Source organism: Papilio machaon, chromosome 11 (assembly GCF_912999745.1).
Source record: "Papilio machaon chromosome 11, ilPapMach1.1, whole genome shotgun sequence".
Taxonomy (NCBI): Eukaryota; Metazoa; Arthropoda; class Insecta; order Lepidoptera; family Papilionidae; genus Papilio; species Papilio machaon.
Window position 1 is genome coordinate 3,201,167 of NC_059996.1, and position 25,005 is coordinate 3,226,171.

The following is a 25,005-nucleotide window of genomic DNA, read 5'->3' on the forward strand; positions in this document are numbered from 1 at the left end:
GTATAAAGATTAAGTTTACTAATACTTGTTAATTAAAAGTACGAATGCAGATGTACATTTTATATTTAATTGTATCTATCTATACAATAAATTAAAAATAAAGTGTCTTTATCTATCTATATAAAAGAAAGTCGTGTTCTTTACACTTTTTATTACTCAAGAACGGCTGAATCGATTTGACTGAAAATTGGTGAGCAGGTAGCTTAGAACCAGGAAACGGACATAGGATAATTTTTACCCAGTTTTATATTTTTTATTCCGCGCGGACGGAGTCGCGGGTAACAGCTAGTTTAATATAAATCATCCTTCATGAACATGTTGCATTTGCGTCGCTGATAACAAAAAATCAATTTAAAATTCGCAAATCCGCGTTTGTTTCGGGTAATTTCCAGCTGGACTGATTGTAACAGATCTTTTCATGGAATGTAGTTTAAGTGGGCGAGAGTAACTTAGTCTACTCTTTTAAAATTCCGCTGAAGAATTCGCGGTCAACCGTTAGTATAGTATAAAATTATTGGGTTCTTTATTGTCGAACTACCATTGCTTGAAAGAAAGACATTAAGGTACAATTTTTTAGCGTAAGTTAGATGGATAACGCGTAATAAAAAGCGGATACAAGCGACGTATGTCTCAATATTTTCTCACGTAAAATGATCCCTTGTGTCGACCATGTTAAAAAGGTTTCACTCGCTTCCTTCGAGTGTATTTACATGCACGATTGTTTGAACATGGGGAACTGTAAATGTGTCTGAGAAACCCTTTTGTTTGCATTCAGTGTAATTGGAGAATACGTAAAGTTTTTTTTTTCATAATCGATTCTATTTATGTTACTAAATGCCATACTCAGAGGCTTCTAATTTTTATTTAAGCAGCTCCTTAGTGTTCAGTTCCCATTCTGAATATCCACCGACAGCCTCCATTAGCGACCGATGTTAAAATTAATTCAATCATGAGAAAACAAATCTACCACAATTCAAATCTTTTCATTACAAATTGACATATCTTAGGTGTTATTGAGAGTTTGGGAAACAGACTCATCTTGCGCTCGTTGTTTCTTTACGTAAGCTTCGAATTTGTGATTGGATTTAGTCCAAATAGAAAACTTACTATAGAAATGTAAATTATTGTTCAACAAATAAGAAGAAGCTTATTCCACTCTATGCGAACTGTTTAGCTAAACCGATATTGTCGATAAAAGTGAATTAACTCGACTTGAAAATTTTAAATCAGAAATTTTATTCGAGTTCTAGCTATAAAGTGGTATAAGTAACATATTTTGTCTGTATTGTATTGTGTAAGTTGTGTATTTGAAATGTATCAGAGAAAGCTTGTTGTTTGTTTGCTCTTTTTTGGTCTTAAATTCAGAATATTTTTGAGGGTTCGAGATATTAGGTTCAGTGCCACCGACTTGCTTGGTTAGTTGATATTCTTACGAGAAAAACGTATTGGCATAGAACGTGTTTAATTTTGTTACCTGCTTGTATCCGCACGTCGGGTCCGAATCGGCGCACTACCTCGAAGGTGAGGACCGCGGCGGCCTGGTGCAGGCCGTGGGCTAGGATCTGTACGAGGGTGCCGGCGGCTGCTACACCCCAACCCCAGCCACCCTCGGGATAGTAGTGACGGGTGAGCGTAAGCAGCTGGCGCGGGTCGAGCTTGGGCTGGCGGGCCGGCGCACTCGCTGCTTCCAGTACCAGCGGCAGCGATCGGGTCCGCAGCAGCGGCGCGCCACCCGACGACCATGACTCTTCCATCAATGCGGCCGCGCATCATAACCACGCATCACAGCGCGCCACAATACCTCTCTCTCATCTTCCCCGACCCCACATTGCGAGTGACGTTCCGCCCCTTAAATACTATCGTCTATTTATTGGAGGTTCACCGTTCACTTATTAAATAATTATTATTTATGATGAAATATTTTTATGTTCGACGTTTAACCAATCCGCATAATTTATAGCTGTAAATTATAGAAAAAATATATGAGGGTAATTAGGAAAAGGGTTGTAATGCTATGTTATAATCTGTGATCTGAGACATTTTTTTAATTTTAAATCTTAAGAAATGGAATTCTCTTAATTGTAATAAAATTTGATACGCATTAAGAATATAATTTATTTCACTTGACACAAATCATGTAACTTAATTCTAGATCAGATAAAACTATCGCTTTATTGTCTGTCCGCCCACGTTTTCAGTAAATATGCCTCGTCTCCCGCTTGAGCAATTGTCGATGCCAGATATCTTTGGATATAAAGTCTCTATCGACAGTGATTTGATATATCTAAGAATCGAGATGTAATAGCCTCTAGAATCGCTGTCGCAGATCGAATGATTCCGAAAGGAGCATGTCTGACAATATCTATAAATGTTAATGCATGTTAATGTTTACAATTATAGGTTTTAATATAACCGTAGGATCCAATGTTTAAGTGGATGGAATGATTAAGAATTTAAAGTCTATTTTGGTTCAATAATGTCGAACGAAAGAAAATGACACAGAGTAATAAAAGTAAAGTGAACTTGGAAAGAATTAATCTCCACATTATACTCGTATGTTACAAATGTTAGTCATACTGAAATATATTTTCCACATCTTTAGCATTAATATTTTATAATATATTTCATGAGTATTATATCCATTCTTAAAGCTTTTAGTGCGATCAGATATTTCAATGAGTTAAGGACCTCATGAATAATTTCAGATAGATAAGTAATGTGGCACCTGCATAGCATTTTCATTCATACTTTATTGCGGTGTATAAACTCAGTAACAAACGTTCGAAACGTAGACATGTTTCAAAAAATTTATACAAGTAAAGAAACGACATTCACGGTTTTGCACGCGCAATTTAAAACAATGCATCTTAAGTAAACTAACATATTTGGTCAGACAACTTCAAGTTAAGGGTCATAATGACTTATGCTCATCAAATGAAGTTAAATGAGTCATTAAAGACATAAAATGGTGATTAAATTTACCGTATAAGTGGGTAATTGACTGAATATTTATGAAATGTCAGGAGGAATAATTCTTTTAAAGTGTTCCTCTTAGCAATTGTTAAAGGAAATGATAATTTCTTGACACAAGTGTTTCAGGTTGCATTATAAATAACTTAAAATAAACTTTAAAAAAAAATTACAGCACACAAAAATAGAGATATTATTTGATATTAAGTTTCTTTATATTACTTTTGTAGAAGTTTGTTCGTTTAATTTTTACTACTCTAGTTTATCTCAAAGTTACGAAATTGCAACAGTGAAACAGAGTCGTATAAAATATGTTTATGATCTGTAACGAAGAAGGTAAAGAAAAAAAGAAAATAATATGTTCCCATTAAACAAGTTTCAAAATTTAATGCAACACGATCAGTCCTAACAAGATAAAAAATGTCTCTATTTTCTATCTTTTATATAATATTAGGGCCCATTTTAATACAGTAACCTACGTATCATTATTCCGTTATCTTTTAGTTTTAATAAGTCAATATGACCAGCGTATCTTTTACGATACGTATGGAAACGAAAAACAAAACTGTAAAAGATATCATGAAAAGACTGAATCTTTTCATTGAATAGACGTCCGTATACTTTGAGCTTGAATCGAGCTCGAGCATTGAGCTACTTCCTTTATTTACTTTTCTACTATTGATATTTATAATCATAGTTATATTTTATTTCAAGTGTATTACTTAAATAAGATTATTATACGAATAAGTACTTGCTATTGTAAAATCGTACTCTGTTTTACATGGTGTGCTATATGGAACTATTATGTATGCTGGAAAAACATATTCTTTCCTATTTCTTCACCTTTTTTCTTCTTTCCCTTCCCACCCTTTTCTTACGAAGAAAGGATGAGAAGGAGGAGTGGATTTGATGGAGATTTGGGATACATAGGGAGAGGAAATATTCTCTTTCTGTGCGTCTCCTCCTCTGTCGATTAAAGGTAGGCAACGCATCTTCAGTTGTGGATGTTTATGGACAGCGGTTGTCTCGCCATTTCAGTGAATTCTGGTGGTCGCTTGCTCGTTTGTCACCTTATAATGCATTAAAAAAATAGAGCGTAACTACGAATTACAGTGATCGAAATCTAGGTGAATGGGTATTATCTTAATGTTTGAAGATAAAAGAGTGAAATGTGGCTCGGCAAATGGCGTGGAAACTGTGAAAAGATGCTCGATAGGCTCAAGTTGCCGTCGCAAGACTCGTATTACTGAGACTGGTGACTTGTTTGTTATTGATAATTTATTGGTAAACATCTCGAGTGAAGGGGAAATGTTATTTACTTCCTTTAAATATTCCCTTTTCGTTTATTTGAGTCTATTGGGTTCAAGGAAGCCATTATTTCAATAAATAGGTTTTAATGCAGGTTTTAACAAAGATCACACAAAATATTTTTAATGAAAGTGTTAAATAAATTTATATAAGTTTTACATTTTTTCTTTATATCTATCGCATTTAATTTAACGTAAAGAAAAGAATAAAATAAATAAATATTATTTGTAATGTATTTACATATTAACTTTTCTATGTTAACCGGCGTGGAGAAGGAAAATCAGGATGTCCTTCAATAAAAATAACCTTTAAGAAACGCGTTTTTACTACTTGGCAGGATGTCAAAGCCTTTTTTTAAGGTACGCTCGAGAAAATAGTATTACATCAATATTTGGGTCGGTGACCTTTGTAGCATTTCAGTGTGAATAATACAGTTAGCTTTAGACGTTTGAGATTTTATATCATAAACTAATATCCGCATTAAACTTGAAAGTTAATGGTTGAGTGGATGAAATGATTATTTTTTCGTATTGAAACCATTTTCAGACCTTTTATGTGGAAAATATCATTATGAGATGAGAGAAGGGTCTTCAAAGGGTAAATTATTGTATAGGTATGTTACATAATTAATAATATTTTACCATTGATTTTGTTTCTTCATTAATACATGCAATATATTCATCTATTTTTTTTGTAAATTTAGGGGTCGTAAATAAATGATATGTTAAAAATATACTGTAAACTTATGTATTCAGTTTGTGTGCCTCTTAATTTATTTCAGACAAAAAAAAAGTCGTCTGATTCGTAGACTGTGGCCTATACTTTGTTTTTCTGGTGGAGATTAATTATGTAAGCGATTGGGACGTCCATTAATGTCGCTTTTATTGCAGATATTTCATCGGCTCAATCGCGTAAGACTAACACGGTAACAACTATAAATATGTCTAGTGTATATCTACATTTCCGTGTTAAAATATGTATACATAGTGAAAAATACATAATACAACTGAAGCAAAAATATACCTTAATATTATGATAAAGTTTTATAATTTATCAAATTGATTTATTCGATAATTTTATTCGACTTTACTCAGATTGAAGTTATATTTCTCCTTTTACATCGTCTTCTTAGAAGTATTATTAAGTAATTTTATCCTCAATGTTTTAATATATTATTAAATTATGAAGTACTAGCTTTTACCCGCGACTCCGTCCGCGCGGAATAAAAAAATAGAAAACTGGGTAAAAATTATCCAATATCCGTTTCCTGGTTCTAAGCTACCTGCCCACAAATTTTCAGTCAAATCGATTCAGCCGTTCTTGAGTTATAAATAGTGTAACTAACACGACTTTCTTTTATATATATAGATGAGTTTATACTTAATCCTTACTTAATTCTACTTTATTAATATTGCTAAACAAATATATTGATTTTTGTATCATTTTTAGATAAGGATCAGAAACATGTAAATTATTGTTTGTTTTACGATTTCAGCGAATGGCGTTTCGAATATTTTATTACTTTTCATTACTGGTCCCTTGTCAACCAACCCAAATCAATTATATTCATTCCAGCATACTTCCCATTAAAATGTTTCGAGTTTTTCCTTTACATTTTAAACCACTGATTAATTAAAATTCTTCCCTTTAAAATAAGGTAGTATATTAAAGAAGGAATCGATCTGAAGATATGTAATACGAAGTATGTAACTTATTTCATTATTAACGACATTCTTTGTGACATCTGTATCATAAATCGTATCTTTGTGCATATGCTGAAATAAAAACTTTTTAAGTCACACAAATCATTTTCATTCGTTAAATTTCTTTGGTGATTTAATCAAAGGGTTCATTGATAAATATACTGTAAACTAATAAATAACACCGTCACCTATGTTAATGTTGTTATAAATTTGAGAAAAATAATAATGCGCTGTTTCAAATTTGTACGTCATTATAACGAATAATGCTAGTTTCACACGCAGGCGGAACAGTGCGACAGTGCAGTAGGACAGTGCAGTATTGCTGTTACAATTACAACGTCGAAACAGTAGATAATCACATTTGATTAGCCATATTGCTAAATGTTGACTGTTCTAAGCATTGTTAACTTTAATTATTATTTATTCTTACACATTTTGAAACTTTTTGCCGATTCTACAAGTGTTTATCTTATCGAATGGTACTTTGTATCTGGACTGTACAGTACTGTAAGTGTATGTTCAAGCCATAACCGTACTGGACTGCTCTGTCTCACCATTTTGCCCTCGTGTGAAACTACCATGAGACAGAATTCTGTTAATTAATACGGCCATTTGACTGTCACTCCTACATCGCGCATAGTTCTTTCAGCCGGGTTACGTCGTCTTAAAACACATTGAGGACAGCCGGAGGGATGTCCTCTTTTATCTAATGCCGTGTTATTTTCCATTCTTATATGATAAACATTAATTCGCGTCAGATAAGTCTAGTTTCAATATAAATAATAGGTATCAATCATTTGCACCTTTTTCTTTGATTTAACTTTAAATAATAATTGCTTGACATAATTAAGTTTTAACACAAAAAAGAAAATAGTCTTCTTCACAAACATTATGTTCTTTTCCTATTAAATGTTATTGTATTAAAGAGATAAAAATTCTAAAATGTTAAAAGAACATGAAATAACTTTACAAATGTAAGTAAAACTTCTTTCATTTCTGTAGATAGATTTACGAGTGATATAAATTAAAGCGATTTAAATCTTTTGCTACGCACGAGATTATTTCGTTTAAGATTAATTAGTTGGATGATTCGCGCCGTCATTAGAGTCAAATTAAGAAACTTATATAGTTAAATAATTTTTATTGGCATTGTTGAAAAGTTTGAAATCGACAAAAAATATGAGCTGTGTAAATAGTAATGTTAAAAAAATAAACTTTCTAAGCCTTTCATCAAATTGAATTGAAAAAATTTCTACTACTTTTTATTAGTTCATTCCCTTTTTTTGTTAAATTTCATCAACCGAGTGTGCACTGCGTCAGTTTATATATAACTAGGCATATTGGAAAATATTAATTTAGTATTTAACGAAGTCACTAAATATTTATCTTCTTGTTACGTATTCATTAACACGGTCTTAATACTATCGTTACCTATAATATAATGTTTATATCCGCATTATCACGTTGTAATATCCGCAAGGCGCATTTGAGCTTAGATTTTATTTTAATTTAATCTGTTGTTAACCCGTATTAAAATATAAACAAAATACGTTAGTAACAAGATAAACATATTATTTGCACATTGAACACTTTTTTTTTTTACAAGAAAAGGGGTAAGCGTTCTTCTTGAAGACTGAGGTGATCATTGATGCACATCTGAAACACTAGAGAAACTGCAGTTGCCGACCTTTAGACAAAGTGCTTTATGCTCGCTTCTTACAAATATCAATGCAAAGAATAAATTAAATATTAAAATTTCTACAATTGAACGGTTCTTTCGAACTTATTATGTTTAAACAAATGTAAAATGCTCTATTACTATGAAATGACTAAACAAAGATTGAGAAAATTAAATGGTATCGTGGAGTCGTCATTTTCACGTATTTGTTCCTCTAAAAAATATGTCAAATTGGCACAGCATGATAGCATTAAAGATTATTTTAAAGAAAATTGGCCGGTAAATATTAAAAGTAAAAAAGCATTCGAATTTACATTATAGCCAAACTTGTCTTGTGATACATTGGTCTATTTTAGCACAAAGGAGGCACATGTATCCAATCGAATTTAACTGCATCCGTTACCGTTGAAAATTATGACAAAGATTATAAACGATAGTGAATTTATGGTACACATGTCTCTACTGCGTTTATTGCAAATGCCGTGAATGCAATGGGATGCAAAGATTCGCATTTAGGTCAGAAGCTTCCTATTTAGGGCTGGCAACTTATAATAAACTTAGACACGAAAACTGACAATAAAAAAAACGAATACCAGTGATCATTACTGACGACGAAAATACAAAATCATTTAGATGCGAAAACATCTATGTAAAATCCATAGAAAGTATACGTATAATGCAGATAGTAATAGGCAACACTATTACGTCCGTGGTCTGACAGCTTTGAACACCGACTACGTCCCAACATCCGATCACATTCTTCTATGTAACGGGTTATTAGTGCATCGTCATTGGAACGAAGTCAATAGTGAACGACGCAAAATGAATTGAATAGTGTGAACATTGTGTTGGGTTCTTTATTGACATAGTGCAATTTTTTCGCCTGGAAAATTCTGATTCATCTATGAATAACATTCAATTATATACGTAGTAATGACTACTGAGTAGTTAAAACAGATATTAATATCATTATTTATCAAATTATACCTTTTTATGCCAACGTATTGGTACACAGTGCGAAAAAGTCGTGGATTTCTGGGACAAAAATCTCTATATTAAACATATCGTTATCCCTGTCATTGTCTTTGACAAAATAGTATCTCTATTTTATGTACAACAGTATGTTTTGAACGGCAATTTTAATCTCAGAAACCCACTGTAAATGATTTTTCACTGTTTCACTGGGTAATATGCATAAAGAGTATTTGTCAAGTAAAAATTATTATTAAACTTCTGATTAAGAAAAAATTAAAATTGTAAAAATTTTCAAAAATTACTCCAACATTTATAAACTACTAGCTGTTGCGGAATTAAAAATAAAAACTTTATTAGTAGCCTATGTGTTCTTCCAGACTATGTTCTACATCTTTGCCAAATTTCATCAAGATCCGTTGAGCCGTTTCGAAGTTACCTTCAAACAAACATTCATGCAATCATCCATCCTTCTATCTAAACATTCGCATTTATAATATTAGTAAGATGAGATACATTAAAGTGTTGTAATTACTCGACAGGGCCTCCATTACGCAGCCTGAATTCATTTACCGTTTAAGTTTTACGAGGCATCACATAAGCTCATCAATCTGTCTCTTAAAACACCACCGAACTTTCAATGATGCGATATAACTCACTACACTGTACCATTAGTGCTCTGTTATAAACCTTATAAACAACTCAAACGAGAATGCAACTCTTGACTTATTGATTGTTTATGTATGAGTCTTAATTAAAGAGTACAGAGTGAACAGTAAATTTGAAAATGTACATAGAATAGTAGCTTTAGTGATACAAATATGATAAAATCAAACAATGCCTGAAAATTAATATATTGTCAGTGACGAATATGTTTTACGTTTATGACATTTTCATAGACTTTCATTGAAAATTACTAGGTCAAAAATAAAATTGCGGATTAATGATAGGACATTTTTATCATTAACGTACAAACTTGTCTTATTTTTTTTTACTTTTTTTTTATTTGCTCCGTTACCTTGTTTTTCGAAATATTTGTCTCCTGAGTTGTGCTTCACTAGACATAGTAAATAGTGTATTTTGGTATAAAATGTATTACGCCTCCATAACTTCTCTATGTCTAAAACCGCCTCCGTGACTGTCACGCCCAAAGTACGCAAAATTTGCAATAAATAACCCTGATAAATAGTACAAAAATCTTGTCGCAAAATAAAAGCTTACATTGTGTGGATTATCGTTTTAAAGTGGAAAGTCCGAAATTAAATCAAATTTCAATTATTCAATCAAATAACGTAGATGTTTCATTAATCAAATAAAATATGTAAATTATAATATAGAAATATATTATTTTAAAAGTAAAACAATAACAAGTATTATACAATTTTTCAAACTCTATTTTAACAAAACAAAATCGTAATGCATGAAGTACTTAAAACTTTTTTTCATACGTAATCAAAGCTAAAAGTTTTGGAGATCCGAGATTTGTATGAATAGGCAATCAAAGTATTTCTTATTACATGCTCTGTGGGGCCCGGCCCGGAACTTTGATAACGCCGTGACCCGTACTTGTGGTACCTAAAAATATTATTATATTAATACATTATATGTTTCTTTGTACTTTAAAATGTCATCATTATTTCCCTGGTCTTATCCCACTCACGTAAGATCAGCGCAAAAGGTTTTATAAACCTTAAAGTTTTGGCTTAATTTTAACGACCGGCCGCCTGCCTGCCGCTAACCCTACTTATCAGGATCGAGGAATATCTTGAAATTAAATAAAATGTAATCTAAATAATTAGAGCTATATAATTAAAAATTACTTCTAAAAATACGCCAACAATAAAAATGAGTAATAAAACATTATAAATTGAACAAAACTTTAAGCTCTTGTCGTTATGTAGTTAGTGCTCATCATATACTTCGGTGGTACAGTCGTCTTGTAATTGGCCTTTCAAAACATTACTCACTCCAACAGATGAAGTCGATAATTACTAGTTTAAAATTAAAAAGAAAAACAACACTTCGCAGACGAACCCGACGTACAAAAAATAAATCTGACTGTTTCTGATGTCTTTCTCTGTTTTCTTGCACAAGGAAATTTTTTCTTTTATTGTTTGTATGCGTATCGTAACCAAAAAGTTGTCAATAATAAATTAAATTGCAGGACAGGAACGAGACGTGTAAACGAAAAACAAACGTGATTTCTCATATCTAATGTGTTCGTACATACTTGAATACTAAGTGAATTTTTATTAGGCATTCCTTACTTTATAACTTTGCGGTTTGCTTTAGGGAATCACAATACGGTGGAGGACGTATATTTCCTAACCATTCCGGTTAAATTTCATTTGACGATCACAATGCGTTTAGATTGAAATCTTGTCGTAGTACTATAGATAAGTGCTAAATAATAGCCCTTATGGTGACAGTTTGTTGTACAATATTCGATCCTATTCGTGTACGAATTATTTAAAGTTCATTGAACGCAAACTGTTAAATTTTGTGTAATATGCACTTATGTACATAGTCTTGTCTCTTAGTTACATTAACTTAATTAGTAACAATAGTGATTTATTTAAGTTGAAGCTAGTGAGTAAGTTGCATTAAGTTATTACTTAAGATAAAGTTATAAGTTGATCGCGATATGGATTCTATACAAAACAGAGTAAACATTGTAACAAAAACAGTCATTGACTGAAGTGAAAATTTAATTAATATATTTTTTGTATTTCATTTAGGAATGTTTTAATGTAAAATTTTATAAGAGTGTAAATATTTAAAAAGTATCTTCTGTAATGAAAGATAACTATTATTATATGAAAATCTATATATATAAAAGAAAGTCGTGTTAGTTACACTATTTATAACTCAAGAACGGCTGAATCGATTTGACTGAAAATTGGTGGGCAGGTAGCTTAGAACCAGGAATCGGACATAGGATAATTTTTACCCCGTTTTCTATTTTATATTCCGCGCGGACGGAGTCGCGGGTAAAAGCTAGTAATATATAAAAAAGTGCTAGTTATATGTTTTATAGAAATACTTTACCGATGTTCAATTATTTTATGTACCTTTCATATTAAATCCTATCAACGTCCTCAAATCGACAATTATTAGAGTCGTAAAATAAAATAAAATTTATTGCTTCAGCCGATACTAAATTTATCTTACAAGGGCGTTATATTGAATATTTTATTGTACTTTGTTGGAATTATATTTTTATGGTACATGACAATGGATTGTTAAATATCTGGGGATATTTTATAAACATTTTTATTCTATTAATGTGTTGCCATGTTTTAAAATTATCTTAATTATATACTTATATATTTATTTTATTGATAAACTTCACTTCTTTAGAAAATGTGATACAATTTGAAAAAAGTAAATTCTCGAGGGACCGTTCAAAACCATTTCCTTTTATAAGTGTTCTTTAAATCCCCGCACTCAATTAAATTGAATCTGAATGAATGTGAAATTGAGAATAAAATCTTTTAATCAAATATATTAATATATTTGAGCTTTGTTTAATGCTTCAGTTATTAAATTTAAAATAAATTGTTAAGGGGTTTTAAAATAATTGCATCTAGTAATTACTATTTTTAATTCAAACATTTATCATGTTTTTGTATTTACTAACCTATCAAAAGAGGTTATTTTTTGTATTTGTAGACTTTTTAATCGCGAATAATGACATATCTATATATATAAAAGAAAGTCGTGTTAGTTACACTATTTATAACTCAAGAACGGCTGAATCGATTTGACTGAAAATTGGTGGGCAGGTAGCTTAGAACCAGGAAACGGACAAAGGATAATTTTTACCCCGTTTTCTATTTTTTATTCCGCGCGGACGGAGTCGCGGGTAAAAGCTAGTTATTAATACTGAAAGTTCTTTCCTTGTGATTTAGGTTTCGTGTTATGCGATCATGATAGATTCATATCAACTTTGTGATTACTTGATTTCGTTTCGCTTTCGTCATAATGTGTTAAAGGCCCTTTAACTAAAGGGAGAAAAAAATCGCTATTTAAATAAATTAAACGTTTTAAAATGCCAAATAAAACATATTGAGGGTTTTTTAACGTTCACTACCAATTAATTAACAAATTAGTTGAATCAGTAAAAGAAACATCTAATTTAATAAAAACAGGGTGTTACAATTTTCTTTTATATAAGTCTCAAAAAGTTAAGACAACTTTTCGCCACCGACTGACGCCAATCTTCAATTAGTCTGTCAAACAAGAGAATGGCTTCAAATTCAATATTATAACAAAGTTGCTTAATTTTGTTAAATAATATTACTTCGATAGTTTCAAAACGTGAGTGGAATATATCAGTTTGAGAGTTAATTGAACGTTTTATGTCTCGAGTACACGTGACCTTTACACAATGTATTTCTAGTATATATAGGTACATAGATGATTAAGTAACATTTGCATGTGGTAAAGTATTCGTGAATCGAGTGCAAAATAGTTGCATAATATTAACATTAAATTAAACTACTAATATACTCGTAGATTAGAATACAAGATGTTGTAAAAAAATTGTCTACCATACTTCATACTAATATATCTAATATATAAAATTCTCGTGTCACAGTTTTCGTCACCGTACTCCTCCGAAACGGCTTGACCGATTCTCATGAAATTTTGTGAGCATCTTCAGTAGGTCTGAGAATCGGCCAACATCTATTTTTCATAACCCCCCCTCCCCCATTTTTTAACTGCGCGCGGACGGAGTCGCGGGCGACAGCTATCTTATATATAAAATTTCCATGTCACAATGTTAGTTACCGTACTCCTCCGAAACGACTTTACCGATTTTTACGAAATTTTATATGCGTATTCAGTAGGTCTGAGAATCAGCTACTATCTATTTTTCATACCCCTGTCAAGTTTTTTTTAACTGCGCGCGGACGGAGTCGCGGGCGACAGCTAGTAATATTATATATGCGAATGTTTAGATGGATGGATGGTTGTTTGTTTGAAGGTATCTCTAGAACGGCTCAAAGGATCTCGATAAAATTTGGCATACATGTAAAACATAGTCTGGAAGAACGCAAAGGCTACTAACTAAGTTTTTTTTAAAGAGTCGCGGGCGACTGTTAGTCTTTTATACTTCTAATTTTAGTTTGGAATACGGTTGCATCTATATGTTGACGAAAAAAAAAGAATTAAAAAGTTAAACAATTATGTCAGAATTCGGAGGATATTCTTAGTGGCCAGTTACTTAAGGGCAACTTGCCATTATGCTTTTTAAAGCAAAGAGTTCGTATAGTTTTTTTTATGTAATATTTATTAAAAGCTTTTGATAACCAATCAAATCAATTGGATCTGTGTAACGATTGCTACTTGAATTTCAATTAAAAAGCAACTGGACGATCGAAATAGATTTTATAATTTAGGTTAAAACGAACATTACTACTATTATAAATACGAAAGTTTAGATGGATGTTTGTTATAGTTTTATATAAATATCTCCAGAACAGCTAAACGGATCTTGCTGAAATTTGGCATATAGTTAAGATTTTTTAAACCGCGTGCAGACGGAGGCGCGTGCAAAAGCTAGTAAAACATGAGATTCAAAATCTTTTGGATTATATCTTTGTCTTGTTATAAAAATGGTGTAGCTGCAAAACATAATCGCATTACTTAGTATTATGTCAACCAATAACGCATACCTTTAAGGTATATATTCCCATTAGTAAGATGTGTATTAGTGAAGGTTTTGAACTTTATTTAAACTTACGTGCGATAGGTCCGCTAATAAATTAAATTTAATTGGTATGTAGGAGGTCGGAAATCGACTCACGAATAAGCGAGCGATGCCAGCAAAGACGTTCAACTTATATCCATAGACGGGACATTATGAACTAAAAAGTACGCCAACAAAACTTTACTAGCTTCTTAGTCTAGTTTGACACTTCTAAAAGGGCATCGCCAGGCGATGATCTAGGGGAGAAACAGGGCTAGTATTGAAAATGCTTTTCATATTCCAAAGGGAACGCTTTTCAACATGTGGTTTTAAGTTATGAAAAGGGATTGTAGGCATTTTAGTGATATGTACTAGTTTATTTATCTATTTTAAATTTTTTATATTCTCTAGGGAAGCTGCCAACTTCCCTTATTTATATTTAATTTAAAATAAAATTCTCATAATGCCCGCTCTATAAATAGTATTATGTTTGAATCTCTGTAGATGCTAGGCATGAGCTTGTTTGCGAAATTGTTTTTATTCAACTTTCGATTACCGTGTGTGAATCTTGTTATTAGTTTACCTCGCGGTTTTGAAGTAATATTTACATTACTGACCGCGGGTTTCTGAGACCAAAGTCCCCGTTTTAAAACATATAGCTATCTCTGTTTTGTCAAAGATAATGACGGGGATGACGATATGTTTTATACAGAGATTTTGGCCTCAAAAACCAACGGTTAGACATCTATATATATAAAAGAAAGTCGTGTTAGTTACACCATTTTTAACTCAAGAACAGCTGAATCGATTTGACTGAAAATTGGTGGGCAGGTAGCTTAGAACCAGGAAACGGACATAGGATAATTTTTACCCCGTTTTCTATTTTTTTTTATTCCGCGCGGACGGAGTCGCGGGTAAAAGCTAGTTTTATATATTTGATACTTTCACTTATGGCACTAAATAGGTAAGTTTACGTATCAGCACTGTCCGATAGTTGGTTAGGCAAAAAGAAAATAAAACTACTGGATATTAATATTTATGCAATAGTTACCTTTATGAGAGCATTAATTGATGTAGCGAAAGTAACGTGAGAACTTAGTTAAACTTGTAAAATATTTCCTATCCTTCTTTAGTTAATATTTTTTTAATTTAATTAAGACAGCATTTTAATCTAGATTTAAGGAAGCTTATTTGTACTTTAAATGTGATATTGGTGATTATAATAGTTGGAATTTGAACTCGATTTCAAAACACAAAATCGACTTTAGCACTGATCTAAAAGTTGGGTTCTAGTCCAATTGAATTTAATAAACGCATAAGTTCAAGCTGAATATATTTAAACGAACTAATTTACTTACATGAATTAAACGCGACCTTACGTACGAGTGTATTTTTAATTATCTGTTGTATTACTTTTTGACTGTAACTATACTAATTTAACTTTCATATTAAAACTGTTAAATATAAAACGATATAGCAAAAAGAGTTAATAGCTTTTAACTGAATGTGTTTGTAGAATGTGTAAAGATAAACTTATTTGACCCGAGTAAAAAGTAAAACTAAATGGAATGTAGCTGCCTTGCTTTGTTTGTCATTTTTTATGGCTTTGGTATATTTTTTTATATTTTCTCATAATATTAACGCGCTTTTTTCACCGGGTCAGTAAAGTTTGTCGCACTACATGTTTTATTTGCTAAAAGTCACTCGGCAACGATAAAATTGTAATTGTCAATGTGTCTGTTTTGAACGAGTGCGTATGTAGCGCGGACTTAATATGATAAATTGATAGATACTGGTTTGCTCGCACACGTTATCTTTATGGTACGCGAGCCTTTGGTGGTTTCTCTGTCAATGCTTTATTGGGTAGATAATATTTATCATTGCTCTCGCTAATACAGATAGATTTATAATCTTATAGGCTTTTCGCAATAAGATCAAATAGAATTGTTTTGCAAAAGTTTATTTTCAGTTAATATAGTTGACACTTAGATTTAAACGGACATTAGATTAAAATAGGTAAGGTCACTAGGTAGTCAGTTCATTGATATATTTTTTGTAGTTATTGACTTGTACCGTCGTCGATTCATTCCTAAGTGATCAAATTTAGCTACGGATCACTAATCCATTCCGTACTATATACATAATATTTTCAATAAATCTGAAACATCATCGTAATATTGAGCTAAAGTGCCGTGAAGTCAGTAACTAGTTTTCTAATAAATAAAAGTAGCCCTTGTCGGAAGGCCTTGTAGGGAAACGGTGACTAATTCAGTTTTGAATAATGCAGGCTAGCAGATGTAAATCGGTGATGCAAGTGTGAGCCGAAATAAGTGAACGGTGAGCCTCCAGCGGCGGGCGCACGTGCCCCGCGATACTATCATCAAACGCCGCGGGTCTAACGAGCTCGGCCGGACCTCGGCCACCATATGTTAACTTACACACGAATGGGACACTTAACACTGATATTGTACACGCGAGCAACGGTAGCGGACTGAGAGAGGACTCAGCACCGAGTTTCAAAGTTTCTAAGTTCGCGATCGTCGAAGAGTTCGTGAGTCGCGCGCTGGCGTGTCGGCGGCGGGAGCGACACACGACTGCAGCGGCTCGGTGTTGAGCTTACACTGACACTGATTTTTTGTAGGAGGCATCGCCGATCGCCGCCGCTCCACATACGACGACCGGTGTAGACGTATCCCGTGCGACTATTACCCGTTCCTGCGAGCAGTATTCTAATTTCTATCAGACAGACAAGTAAACGTCGACCTTCTGCATGTAGTCGGTTAACTCGTTACCTGCTGAGCAACGTGTATGATACAATTACGTACTATTACGGTTTCGCAATGCGCGCACGCCGATCTGTACAATATTCGCTCTCATTGGTTCCGATATTAGTTGAAAATCTCGATACAATTATCTCATCATGACTGTTTAACCACCGCATTGTACATAACTATATCTAGAAAAGCTCTCCTGAAAAAAAAGATTTCAGCAGGCGGAGAGTAGATTTTCTTTAATTTGTTTGATGAAGAAGATCTGCTGAAAAGATGAATTGTATTACATTACAATTGCATGTTGACTCCTATCTTTTAAATAATATCTGTAATAGAATTGATTACGTACTAAGTAGTGCAGTGTCTAAAGTTATTACTTAAAGTAAAAATGCATAATGATTAATGATATTGTGAAACCGGAATTTGGTATGAAAGATTCTATCTCATTTAAACGTATGGCCGTGTAGAAACGTGTGACATAATGTCAAACATTCCACAGATATACAAGACGATTAATATGTGGACAGTTTGTAACTGTCTCGCGAGGGCAGGGTAATACTTTGTTAAGTATTATGTTCACTGAACTAATGTTATTACAAGTTTTGATCTTTATACTTAATCCATATGTATTCATACATTCTTTTAAGAGCTTCTTTGTGGATGATCTAGTATCAATAATTAAATGTACCATCTAGTTTTAAACTAGATATTAAAGTAACAAACCTGATATTGTTAAGATTTTTAAATCATAGTTAATTAATTAGATTTTTCGCTTCATTACATAAACCTTAATTCCTCATAGACGTGAATTATAACTAAAAATGAACATAAATTAAATTAATACGCTTATGCCACAAATTGCGAAGAAAAACGCGAGCTTTCATAAATCACTGCATTTGCTCAAATTAATTTATTCAATTTTTTTCTTTTGTAAAAAATACGATTAAATATGCATAAGCTCAAGGTAATTAAATTTAATGGGAAGTTTTCGTGCTTTAATGTTAAAATTAAGTCAATAATATATATTATAAATGCGAAAGTTTGGATGGATGTTTGTTAGAAGGTATGTAACAAAATAAAAAGAAGAAAAAAGAACGAAGGCATCCTGACACAAATATGTACTTACTTAAAAGGATGCCTCAACCTATGGAGGATACCTCAACTATATGTATAATAATTGTGTTTGAAATAAAGAAATAAAACATATTATTATTTTCATCTCCAGAACGGTTCAACAGATCTCGATGAAATTTGACACCGACGTAGAACATATTTTGAAAGAACACATAGGCTTACTACGTTTTTTAAACCGCGCGCACGGAGTCGCGGGCGACGGTTAGTGTGAATATAAAAGTAAGCTTCTATTAATGTTTATTACTTTTCTAGAGCAATTTACTTTGCAAAAGAACGGTCAGGATAATTGGATGCAATTCTTTCACATCATTCCGACTGACGGATTCCTTTTTAATTCTCTCAGTTATACCGCTCTGGGTCTGCAGTCAGCACAATCTAGACTTTACGCCACATTTATTTTTTAAACATATACCAACTGTCCAGTTTTATTATCACGGCCGAACCATCCTTTTCACGACAGCATATTTTGACACCCCGTAACTTTGTTGTGAATACTACCAGAACTTTGAGTTTACTCAGCACAGTAAACAGAAAATAGCCCGTTTTAAATCAAAATCGAAACATCGTAAACAAAGAGTACACTTCAGTTTGATTCGAATACATAGATGAAAAATTCTGAGGAAATTATATAAACCCTATATTCCTACTTTTTTTCTTTTTACCAGGAAAATATAGCAATTAGAAAAAATCTACAGGCCAGTTGTAAAAAAACTTGAAATTTTTTTGCAGTAAAATTGGCGTGACCCGATAAATTTTGATAAGCGCGGCCGGGCCGAAGTTATTTTTGTGGGAGTTGTTTACATAGGATTACATGGGACCTTAATATTTTGTTGTTACACCCCTTGACACATTGGTCAAGTTATGCTGCCGAAATTGGTTTTAATTTTGTAACAATACGCAGTATTTTTGTTGGCGCGGTTGCATAGCGACAAAGCTTTTTCCTTAATAAAAAAAATCACAGCATTTGCTCTAACGGACTGTATTAACGGACACTACGATTTTGTAGTTTTTTTTATTAAGTCTATGTTTTAAATAAGTCTCGTACTACACGTACGAGAACAAATTGAATAGGAGTAAGTGCCGCCTTTAATAACTACATACTTGAAAGAAGATGACTTTATAATGATTTTTGATTTTGATTTTGAAAGGCTTTCTTAATTGTTTTATAAAATTTTAATCCGCTTACAAAATTATATGTTCATGGGCGTCATGATGTAGCAATATTTAACCCTCTAGTTATCAAAATACCTACGTATTTTCATTCTAAACATTTAAATTAAAACCGTAGCGAAGGCGTTTCATCAAACAAATTACTGACTTAATGCAATTTCATTTGCAAGTAAACATTGCGGTCTGTAGAATTGGATGGCGTCCTTTGTTATAATTCCATACGACGGATAGCTGTTTGAATCGCTCTATTTAGCCGACTCGGCTGTCTGCAACATCCAGCGTTCATTTTAATGAATATTTCTTTCTGCGTTGGGTGTTGAACATTCGTCCAACTATCGAATTAAACCTAAAGTCCCGCAAAACTGCATATTGTTAGCTTTAACTTTCGAGTGTTCAAGTCCTACGTAATAATAATCGATAATTTTCGTAGTAGTTATAAATGGCGAAATATATAGTTATTGTTTAAACATTTTTTTCAGAAATACTTGATAAAATTAACTTGGTTATACAGCGTCTCTCAAAGACAGGCCTAAATCTGATACCTCCCTTAAGGCCGGTAAAACATCTGCGATTCCTCTGACGTTGCGGATGTCCATGGGCGTCGAATCTAACAATTTTAGGCGATCCATTTCTCGTTTGCCCCTTTTCCTATAAAAAGGTGTTACTTGGAACCAGAAAGATATATTATAACTTGGATTTTAAAGATTGCTTACATAGTGTGTTAACTAATCGCATTAAAAATCTTTATTGCTTCACAAAAAAGTAAAAATTCTTGGGACTCCACCTCATGAGGTAAGAGCTAAATAAGAGAAAGCACTAAGCTTTCTCTTATTTTAGGTTTCAGATAGTATTATCGCAGGATTTTACAGAATTATTGTTTCATTGGGAATTTTTTAAATAAACGTAAAATGGTGTTAATGATAAACACTTGATTGCACGCACAATTTATTGTTTCGTGAAACATGCTCACATCTGAATTTGTAATTTTTCTAAGAAGTCGACCCTTGCTAATTTATACGCCAAGTTGTTACTAACTTTTTTAATGCATTGTCATTTATTGTTGTTGATTGAATATTTATAACACGAAGGATTATAAATTCTTTAAAAATATTTGCAGTATGCAATTATTAATGCGAAATACTGAGAAATTTAAAAGAGAAAATTATTTGTTTTCTTATATCGAGTGACATGTGTGTACAGACCACCCATTGACATTTATGACAGCCGACACATTAGTCTTGGGTTTCATGCCCACATTTTAAAACCTAAACATTGGCTAAAATGTTCATTTAACACATTAAACGTTTTCGTAAATGACTTGTGAAGTAAAAGTAAGAAAATTCTTATTATATTTATATTTATCTTTTAATATCTATTGGAAATATTTTTTTCTATGTTAAATGAAATAAACTCTTATCTCATTATTATTTACGACTAGCTTTTACCCGCGACTCCGTCCGCGCGGAATAAATAAAAAATAGAAAACGGGGTAAAAATTATCCTATGTCCTATTCCTGGTTCTAAGCTACCTGCACACAAATTTTCAGTCAAATCGATTCAGCCGTTCTTGAGTTATAAATGGTGTAACTAACACGACTTTCTTTTATATATATAGATTAGGCATCCTCGACCATAAAGGTTCTATTTAAAATCTAATCGCGTGTCTAAGTGGTCACCTTTTTAAATATAAAAAAAAGTTTATCTACTCTTTTATTTCCATAAACATTACTCGTACGTACTCGTTTGTGACAGTGGTAGACGCCAGCAGCAACAACATCAGTTGCACGAATTGGTCGGCTCGCCCGGTGAAATACCACGACCACACAGAAGACAGGCGTCAAGTGGAAGTAATTCCGCGTTTCGTCTGATGAGTGTGGTGCCGGAGGCGTAATTTTAGTCTTATAAGGAAAGGATGGGAAGGGGAGGTGGATTTGATGGAGGAGGAGATGCATAGGAAGGTTAAATATTCTCTTTTTGTGCGTCTCATGTGGCCGCTTGCTCGTTTGCCACCTTGTGATATAAAGAAACAAACTATCTGTCACCTGTGATTCCAACCGCGCGGTATTAATAAAAATTTAATTAGTAGCTATGCGTTCTTCCATCTATGCAAAATTTCAGTGAGATCCCTTTAGCTGTTCTGGATATACCTTCTTACAAACGTTCATCCATCCATTTATGTAATGTTTCTTATTTATAATATTAGTAAGATTATTGGAAATTAGTTTCTAATTTATTTGGTAGATATAAATTTAGTTACGACTACGAAAACTAATTTGATAGCCCTTGTTTAGTTATTAGTAGCAGGTGTTTGTACCATAACTTTATCTCAATTGGTCACTACCGATAATAAAACAATTATGTTGCGATGAACCCTTTTTAATATGAAATTAAGTGCGGCAGTTTTCTCATATTTACGAGCTACAAATTGACTTGATTGCCGTATAATCGACGGATACAAATTACATTGTCGATGGCGATGTCTTCGGTTACGTCGAGATAAAGTATAAGGAGCTCTTGTAAACGCCTCCAAGATTTACGACATCGTTAGCGTGCGGCATAAATAAAAATATGGTCTTAATATTATCAATAATCGACGTCATATTTGATGGTTTAAACGAAAACCTTTTTAAAGTGTTCATACTTAAGTTTACGTGTGTTTTTGAATAGTCAATAGATGAAATGAGCAATCATTCTCCTGATATTAATAATTTATGACTCACTAGCTATCGCCCGCAACACCGTCCGTGCGGAATTAAAAAAACTTAATTAGTAGCCTACGTGTTCTTCCAGACTGTCGTCTATATTTATACCAAATTTCATCGAGATCCATGCAGCCGTTTTGGAGATACCTTGTAACAAACATCGATCCATCTAAAAAATTCGCATTTATAATATCACTAAAGTTAATTATTTATTGAAGAGTAATTGAAGCTAAGTGTGTCGTTTGTTCATAAAATTATAACTGTGTTGTAATTTCGATTTTTCATCATGATAGAAACCTTATGAATTATGAGTCCTTTCATTATATTTATCTTTGAATCCCTTTTATTAATATTTATGTTTGTGTTATGGAAGGGATTTTTTTACTTTCCCGTTACCCGTGGCAATGCGAATAAATCTTATTTTTCAATATTTTTGCCGCTAAATCGTGCTAAGTATGAAACATTATGGTTATTTATTTACAATGAGCTACAAAATAACTGATGAACCCAAATTTTGCGCCGGAAAAGATGTTTTTATTTGACTTAAATTAATTTAACATATTTATTTTCCTTAAAGTCAATATTACTAAGCTAACACCAAGCAACGATCCTTCTGTTAAAGTGTAATGGTTAGTATAATTTAATAATTTAATTTATGAATAAAACATAATAAAGCATTAAACAAGTTCTAATAATATTCTTTATAAAATATATACAAATAAATAAAATGCAAGTGTCTGTTTGTCATATAAAAAACATATTTCATGTACATAATGTATTTGTGTTATTTTTAAAATTTTTGTCTGTCCGTTCGCAAGTCCGCGTTTGTTCTGGGTAATTTCTGAAACTGGGCCGATTTTGACGGGACTTGTAATAAAAAGTAGTGCATGTATGCGGGAATAACATATGCTTTTTTAATAGTTTTTAGAATTGAAGAAAAAAATGATATTTAGTTACATGTGGACAAGGTCGCCTGCAACAGCTAGTGCTGTAATGAAAACGTATTTCCTAGTAACATCTGTGGGTCTAGCGAAAATATTTGACAGTATTTGACAATCGCCATCGACAAAATTTTTACTATGCAGCGTCCTATTGGGTGTAAAGTACACCAAAAATCTCATACTAATTTTGAAATAATTTACGATAACGATACGAAGGCTATTGTCACAAATACTCGTGCTAGGCCCACTGGTAGTCGATTACTTTACTTCCCCTTCTCTATAGCTTGTGACAGATCGAAGTTGCATGAAAACAAATTATTAAGAAGGCTTTGTTGATATTTATTTTCGTACCGAACAACAACGTAAGATTTATTCTTGTTTACACGGAATGCACTCGCTTATATCGTGTTTGCAAATTAATACGTATCTACAATGCAATAGAGTACAAATTGCATTTTATAATTGTTTTTATATGAATTCCGTTTATTCATTCGATGGAAAGCGGTGACATAAATGGACAATAACAATATTGTTATTACAATATATGATAATGTTGTTATTGGATTAACGTAACAACAATGCAACAGTTGTTTAATATTTGGAAACCAAGTATTTTTCTTTATTGGAGTCGGGTTACTGAGTTTAGGTTAAGTAGAAAAAATGTTTATACTATAGATAACACATTTATAAATAAATTGAAATAACTGTGTCAATGTCGAAATCTAAAAGACTAAAATTTAAAATAATTAGAAATTACGACTTCAGTTACGTATATTTTGGTGTAGGGAACGAGGTAGTTTCAGACCTAGACCTGAACAAACCAGCTTAGAAACTAGTCGGTACCTATACCAAAGTCTACGTTAGTGAAGCTGTGAGTTTTAAATATCATATCTCTCGAATTTTTTCATGTTTAGAGTAACAGTTTCTTAATAAATAATACCACAAAATTTTAAATATTGCGGTATGGTAAAGGACTCTTTTCGCACATCCTGTAACTGCCTATTTTCCTAATTTTAACACCATAAAAATAAAACATGTTGAATTTTCTTTATTTAATCAAAACATTTGAAGTATCATTGCTTAAATACAAATTTCCACTATAAAATCAATTGTATAAAACATATTATCACTTTTATTATCTTTGAAATAAGAGAGAATAATATGTTTTTAGTCAGGGGCTTAGACGGTGAAAACTGTTACATTGTAAATTGACACTTAACCTCATAAACTGCTTATAAATTACAAGAAAAAAAAAAAACATATTTTCAACTGCCACAAACAGCTGCGTAAACATAATTATCGGCCCCATTCAAACCGACTGTTTACTCAAATATCTCTGATTGGAATTTGAAAATAAACAAAAATCGCAAACCTATAAATCTTTAGTCCAGTTGTTAAAACTTTAAAAGATATAAGTTGCATTAGATAAATCCAGCTCCCACTCAAGCCATTAATCTAAATGAACAAACACATTTTAACATGTTTGTGTGATTAGAATTATCAGAATTAGTTTAAACTATGATCCAAAGTTTTGTGATAAATAAAAATATTTTACAATTCAACAGTTATAAAGATAAAGAAAACGTACACCTGCATTTTCATGCTTTGGTTCTTTACGCTTTATGGACATTTTACCCGACTGACAAGAGGGTGATGAGTTTCGTGCGTAATAAGTTTGTTTTATGTATGTTGGTTTGTTTGTACTTAAGATCCTTTGTGATCGTCTAGAGTCTGAATGACTGAACCAGTTTTGATTAGTGAGGTAGCATTCGATTCGTCTTCATACATCTAAATTATTGAAAAAAAATCTAAAATATTGAAAAACGAGTTCGAATCTCGTTCTCCTTAACACTTTTTCCATCACTAAACCTTTTTTTATTGTTTTGGGTATAATCTAATTTATGAAAGTATTTTATGTAAAGTGGAGATTAATTATTTTTTTTTAAATTAAAAAGCACTAA

The 25,005-nt window shown here is 32.3% G+C and overlaps 1 protein-coding gene across 2 annotated transcripts in view; it reads right to left on the reverse strand.

The window, feature by feature from the left end:
• LOC106714260 overlaps positions 1-25,005 on the reverse strand; it is a 115,907-nt gene that overhangs the window by 22,151 nt on the left and 68,751 nt on the right. The gene's annotated exons all lie outside the window — the stretch shown is intronic.